This window comes from Ahaetulla prasina, chromosome 3 (assembly GCF_028640845.1).
Source record: "Ahaetulla prasina isolate Xishuangbanna chromosome 3, ASM2864084v1, whole genome shotgun sequence".
NCBI lineage: Eukaryota > Metazoa > Chordata > Lepidosauria > Squamata > Colubridae > Ahaetulla > Ahaetulla prasina.
In genome coordinates this window covers 41,987,844-41,995,066 of record NC_080541.1, presented here as the reverse complement: position 1 = coordinate 41,995,066, position 7,223 = coordinate 41,987,844, and positions in this window count along the sequence as shown.

Genomic DNA, 7,223 nt, shown 5'->3' with positions numbered 1-7,223 from the left:
ACTATTAGAATAATCTGTCACAAAAAATGTAACCATGAGTTTTCCTGCTGAAGTCTATGTTTTGATTTTAGTGATATTATTTTGTGACTGCTTCATTCCTGGATCATAATGATGAGCTACTGTGTTGTCATCATGACGTCAAGACATTGTTCACTCTCATTCTCCTAAGGTGGCAACAACTGCTGACAAATTTCAGTTCCTGAAGCTTTCATCTCTGCAGTCAACATGCTAAGAACCTATCTTACACAAATTTTTTGGGGGTTGGGAATAATATCATTTAGCATATCTAAGAGTTTGACTTTAGTGGGTAAAAAACCTGTACAATGATAACATGCTGATTTAGTTCTACTTTCTGTACACTGTTGATGTCAGAGTTTGTCTAACAGTTTTGAGGGAATAATGATCAATTATGTGGGTATATTTTTTGTTCAAAAACATTCCTTATCTGTGATGTTATACATTTCAGAAATAAGCTTTATTGAGTTAAATGTGCCCTAACTTACTAAATGAAATGGGGGACGCCTGTTAAGTTAAATGAGACCATGTCTATATGTAGTTGTACCGCATCTTTAGAACTTCCTGAAAGTAAAGATTATTATTTCCTCATAGTGAGTTGGGTAATCAATAGAGCTTTCATTACTATGACGAAACAAGCCCTTGACATCCCCTGATTTGAACTGATCTTTTCAGAAGCACCACGAGGCTCCCAAGGTGTGGGGGGTCCCTACTGTGCGCTCCCCGCCCTGCCGGATAAGCGACTCTAGGAGGGACGACGAGAGGCTCCCTGCTATCCCATCTTTTTAAAGGCTTTTTAAAAGAGGCCGGACAGCCTCTTGTCTGGAAAGGCGTAGGAAGGGTGTCCCGCTTGAGCAGGAGGTTGGACTAGAAGACCTCCGAGGTCCCTTTCAACTCTTGTTATTCTGTGCAGAGCCAAAGAGGCGCATCTCAATTCCTCATCTCAATTCCTCTCCACCGGCCGCCTTCGCCGCAACAACCACGGAGGCTCTTTTCTGCCCCGCGGGAGCATTTCCAGCAGCCGTCCTCGCGCTACCCCGGTCCCCCGGCGGGCCGTACGGCACAAGGTTACCTGGTTCCCGGGACATTTTGGAGACTTCGTCAACATCTGCAAATGCTAACAAGAAGGGACCCCGCCGTGGAGATCGGCTCCAACCAACCGCTTCGCCACCCTCCCACTCAGGCTACACGCCGCGACAAGGCACCGCCAACGTCGCGGGCCGCTGTCCGACCTCTGGCCGGGGCCTAGCCTATCCAGGCTGGGTTGAAGCGTCTTTACGCGGGTCTGCTACCGCCGATACTCACCCCCCCTCCCCAACTTCTGACCGTGCGAAGGGCCGCCTCCGCATCACCTTTCCCAGCGCCTCCCAATCCCAAACCGCAAGCGGTGTTTCGCGCCCCCCGGTGGCAGCTGAAGACAGCGCGGTCCTCTGGATTCAGTCCCAGGATGGAGAAAAGACGCTTCTCTTACAACTGGCATTAGACCTTGCTGGCATGTGGTATTGTATTGTCATTTTTTAAAATTCGGCTGCTGCTCTACTTTTAGCTGTTGTGGCAGCGGAAATCGGCAAACCTGCTCATGACACACCTTACCTGTCAACAATGACATCAGAAATAGTCTAATTTCTCATTCTTTAATCCTCTGCTAGGGGTTCCCTTTAACAATATTTTTATTTGGATGATCTAAACATGAAGGAGTGAGTACATGATATTTTTTTTCAGTTGTTATTGCTGCAAAACCATAAACAAATGCATTTCAGTACTGGATTTTCTATCAGCCTTCTCCCACCCACTGACCCTGCCCCCAGTGCCAGGTAACTAACTAACTGATCTTTTCTTGCACTTTTGGGGATCATTTTAATCTAGCACCTGGATTATCTCTCTAGCCAGTTACTTCACGCTACAATACTTTATCAAACAACTGATACAGCTCTTACTTAGAAGAGAAAGCAGACATGGATTTTAATTTCCTTTTTTGGGGGGGGGCACAGCCTATATTTTGGCCTTTCCTATCCCAAGTCTGACTTTTCATCTTGATCAGGTAAGCTCTTGCTTATCACTCCTGAGGTACTATAATACAATACACACCACTTTTTTGAATCACCCCACTTGAATCAATTTTTTTTCCAATTTTTTTTAATTCTAATTTTTTGAATCACCCCACTTGATTCAAGTAACTAGCCTTCTTCCTCTTCTTCACACCCACCATCCATCCACTCTTGTCCCTTGCAAGTATCCTCATTCCCTGCCACTAGGTTGGATCTGATTATATGACTATATAGAAACTTGGACTTATCATGTAAACACAGCCCTTAGTAAGTTAACATCACTGTTGGACTGCTGTTGTAAGAGTTTAAGCTAGAGAGGGAAGAACATGGGCACCTTCTTTTCCTTTGCTACTACCCTCTATTGTCCACGTTGTTGACTGCTGCAATTTCTCCATAGCTGGACATTTGGAGTTTATTGCTACAAGATACATGTTTTCCGGCCAAGCAACTAGTAAGCAGTTTATCAGTCTTTCCCTACCTGACACTTTTGTGCAATCATCTGGACCACAGTGGACAGAGCTGTTTGCATCCTCTCACCATCTCCCCTCACTAGTAACTGAAACATCAGTCAGTAGATCCCTCATATCTTTCACTCCTCAAATGACTTCTTTATGACTTAATCGTTGTCATGGTACACTTGTCTGCCTCCATCATCAACTGTGAGTCTGTGGAGCTTTGTTTTTATGCAAAGCTCACAGACTTGCTGTTTTGCAATGGTGTAATGAGCAGTCTGTATATTCTGCAGAAAGTTTTATTTATTTGGTCAATATCTAAGACCACTCACTCAATGATTTTGGACATATTTGCAGTGGTTCAAAGCAGTAAAAAAACAAACATTAAACATCAAAATATGATCAAACTCAGGAAAAGCCAAACTACTATATTCACCTGGAAATTAGCAAGACCACACATTATCCTCTCCAGCCCTGTGGGAGCAGCCGCTTTTAAATGTCTTCCTAAAAGCCAGCGATTAGGATCATTGGGATTTGGGGGGGGGCATTCCAAAGAGCAGTAGCAACAATGAAAGCATATTTCTTGTGTCCCCTAAGATGGCACTCTTTAATTGATGGAATCCCAAGCATGCTGGTTCTGATATATTTCTTTTAAGGCAGGCAGAAACAATAGGTAGAGATGGTCCTACAAATATCTAGATTCTAGACCCTATACCTTGAAAGGCTTTATAGATGACCAACAGGACCTTGAATTTACTTGAAAGCTCACTGGTAACCAATGCAGTTCAAAAAGTAGCAGTATGACATGGGTATCCAATGGTGCGCCCATACCAATTTGCCCTGTTGTATTTTGGACCATTCTAAAGTGGCTTGCAGAGCAGCCTCAGTATGTTGCAATAATCCAACTATCAACTATTAAGGCAAGTATATTCCATAAGAATATTCTCATCTAAGAATGGCACAACTTCTGCACAAGGCAAATTTGGAAAAGCCTTCCTGGACTATTTGCTGTTAAGCACAAGCTGCAAGTCAAGTGATTTCTACCAGTGTGCTATAAATGTAAGATAAACTGATTACATTTGATAAATTGCAATATATTTTTTCCCAAAAAATGAGAAAAAGTCATTTATACAAATTAAGCTATGTATCTTTAAAAGTCTTTAACACATTTCAGAAGTATTTTATATTTGATAGGGGAGAAAGCTTCCTAGCAGAGAGAACTTTCTACCACAATAAACTTCAGTAAAGAAACAGAAACATCTTTTCAACCACAACCTTTCAGTAGTTTTAGAATGTTGAATGTTTATATTTTGTTTTATTTTGCTTCCATTGGCTGCCTTTCCAGGTACTAATGAATGAAAAGTGGTAGTATCCACAATAAACAAGTTTTTAAAAAGTGGATATAAATTGAAATCATACAAAGTACAGCTAGATAGTTTTAGACATCTTTAGGTAGATTATTTTATATGTGCCATCCAGTTCCTTAAAAGCCTTAAGCAATTTATGGTTTAAACCTTAAAAGTAATTTAAGAATATAAAAATATTAAGTTCATTTGCCTTCTTAATTATCCTTTTTCTTAAAAAAAAAGAGAGAATATGTACTGTACCACTGTCTCCCAGGTCAGTCTTGTTTTTTTGCTTTCCAGTTTAGCAGTTGAATGCAGAAATGTCTACTGAATTTTACTCTGTGCACCCATCCTCTTTTATTGGCATGAACTATAAACAGCATGAAAGATACAGTACTGAATACCAAAAATTGGATCCATGTCATTTAGATCTAGAAGAAACTGATGGTTTGAAAATGCTGAGAAATAGGAATGGCTTTATATAAGCAATTTTATCACATTTTAATACATTACTAGCAATACCTATATTATTCTATTCTGCCCGTTGTTCATCCTTCACTGCAAATATTGTAGATTATATTAATGGATTTGCAACAAGATGTACTCAGCAAATAGTCCTTAATGGTATCACATCCACATGGAGGGAAGTAAGCAGTGGGGTACCACACGGTTCTGTCTTAGGCCCAGTACTCTTCAATATCTTCATAAAGGATTTAGATGAAAAAGGACTGGGGGGGGGGAACATGATAGCAATATTCCACTATTTGAAAGGCTGCCATAAAGAAGAGGGGGTCAATTTATTTCAAAAGCACCAGGGGCAGAACAAGAAACAATAGATGCAAACTATCAAGGAGAGAAGCAACCTGGAATTTATTTATTTATTTTATTTTTATTTTTATTTGAATTTATATCCCGCCCTTCTCCGAAGACTCAGGGCAGCTTACATTGTGTTAAGCAAGAGTCTCATCCATTTGTATATTATATACAAAGTCAACTTTTATTGCCCCCAACAATCTGGGTCCTCATTTTACCTACCCTATAAAGGATGGAAGGCTGAGTCAACCTTGGGCCTGGTGGGACTTGAACTTGCAGTAATTGCAAGCAGCTGTGTTAATAACAGACTGCATTAGTCTGTTGAGCCACCAGAGGCCCACATATCGAGGAGAAACCTCCTAACAGCGAGGACAATTAACCAATGGAACAGCTTGCATTCAGACATTATGGGTGCTTCATCACTTGAGGTTTTAAGAAGAGACTGGACAGTCACTTGTCTGAAATGATAAAGGATCTCCTGCTTGAGCAGGGAGCTGGACTAGAAGACCTCCAAGGTCCCTTCCAGCTCCAATCTGATTCTGATTCTGATTCTAGTTTTGATAAGTATTCCCATCTGACAACCAGCAACCCAATTCAAGTAAGCAGCAACGGTGAAAATGGATTCATGTATTTGCTTATCTAATAACAATAAGCATGAGGTATGATTATACAAAAGATGTATGTGCTACTGAACCATTAAAAAACACACTACACGTGGTTCAGTCAAGGTCTAAGTAGAAATCTTCAGATTGCTATCAACAGAGGGATCTGGCAAAATAAATGCAATTATAGGTGGCTATTGCTACATTGAAGCAAATTTCCTAAATAGATGCCTGATTAGAATTAAGTGAAATTAAGGATAGCATGAGACTGCAGGCAAATTGAATTAATTCACAGCATCCATCTTCACTGAAAAAAATAGGATATTAATATCCAAAAAGCATTGCTGAGCAATTTGATTGTTTCATAACTTTTAATATATTATTTATCAGAACCTTCTGAGAAAACTTCTCATGGAGATAAGAGAATGATCTTTTCATCCACAACATCATCATATACAACAGAAAGCAAATATATAAACTGACATTTTTTTTGCCACGAAGGGAGGAAAAGATGATTTAACTAAGAACTGATACAAAGACAGGTGGTTCTTAGTTGTTCATGACATTAGAAAAGAGACTCCAAGCTATTAAGATACCAAAAATAATGAAGAAAACATACAAGTGGACTATAAAACTTCAAAATGATATTGAGGCGAGTGGTTAACATTAACAGAAACCAAGGAATTCAATGACTGAATTTAGGTCAATGATTCCCCTTTAATTCAATCCACCTCACAGGTTGATAACCAGGATAAAATTAAGGAACATCTCTATGTAAGTTGCCTTGCATGTTCTAAGCAAAATACCACATATATAAAATGAATAATAAAATGTGATGTTTGCTACTAAGTGCAATTTATAATGATGAGCAGCCTCCAGGGGGAAAAATCCCCAAAAGGGCATCTTCCATGTATATATTACAGACTGAAATGTGATTAAGTAGAAAGTAGATCCTGAACTTGTTGATGGCACAGAATCAACTCAGCATGTCCCAGTTGTAGAGAACATATTTTTTTCAGTGACACCATTTTTTACGAAAAAAAGGAATGATCATTTGTATCAATCCTTCATTTTCACTATGTCATTTCATATACTTTTGCAGTGAGCTCCTAATTTCCCAAAACAGATTTTCAGGTGACAACAGAATTTAAGGGTAAAGCGAAAAAAGCTAAACTTGATTTCTTCCTCTGCCTCCATGCCCTAATGTGGGATCATCCAGTTTATGAAAATCCAAATGATACAATTCTGGTTTAAAATCCTTACTACATATTTAAACAGCCTCCACACCCAAGAAATAGTATAAAACAACCCGGGTAATATTTTGTTGAGCAATTTTGATTTAATCCAAACTGAGAAATCTATAGGCAAATAAAATACATGCAAGACTAAAGCATGGATTATGTAACCAACCTTTAAAAATCAGATATTATATGGGAACAGTTGCATTAATCTTTAAGATGGACAAATTGAACCTCCAGACATATGAAGGTCCTTCATAGTGAATTACAGAACAGATTGACATTATCTAAACATATGAATACATAGTTTTTGTTGGTTGCGGAATTATGAAGATTCCATTTAAATATTTAGTGGTACCCTTCATGTATACACTTCTTAACATGTTTTCACAATTTAATTTACAAATGGAAAAAGACCTAGAAGAAAATCAAAAAGGAATACAAATGTCAACATCAACATTATTTTTGGCTTGAACAAAAATTACTATAGTAATATTAATAATGCAATGGAGAAATATAAACATTTATATACAAGTTTTCCCACAGTATCTTATTTTTGATTAAGAGGCCAATAATCTTCTTCAAAACAGAAAAGGTAACATACCCTTATTTAAAACTGCTCTACCAATAGTTTGGAATTCAGTGCCTGGACAGAACACCTCTTTTTCTTTCATTTGATTTCTTCCCACCCCTGAGCTTAGCAATTATA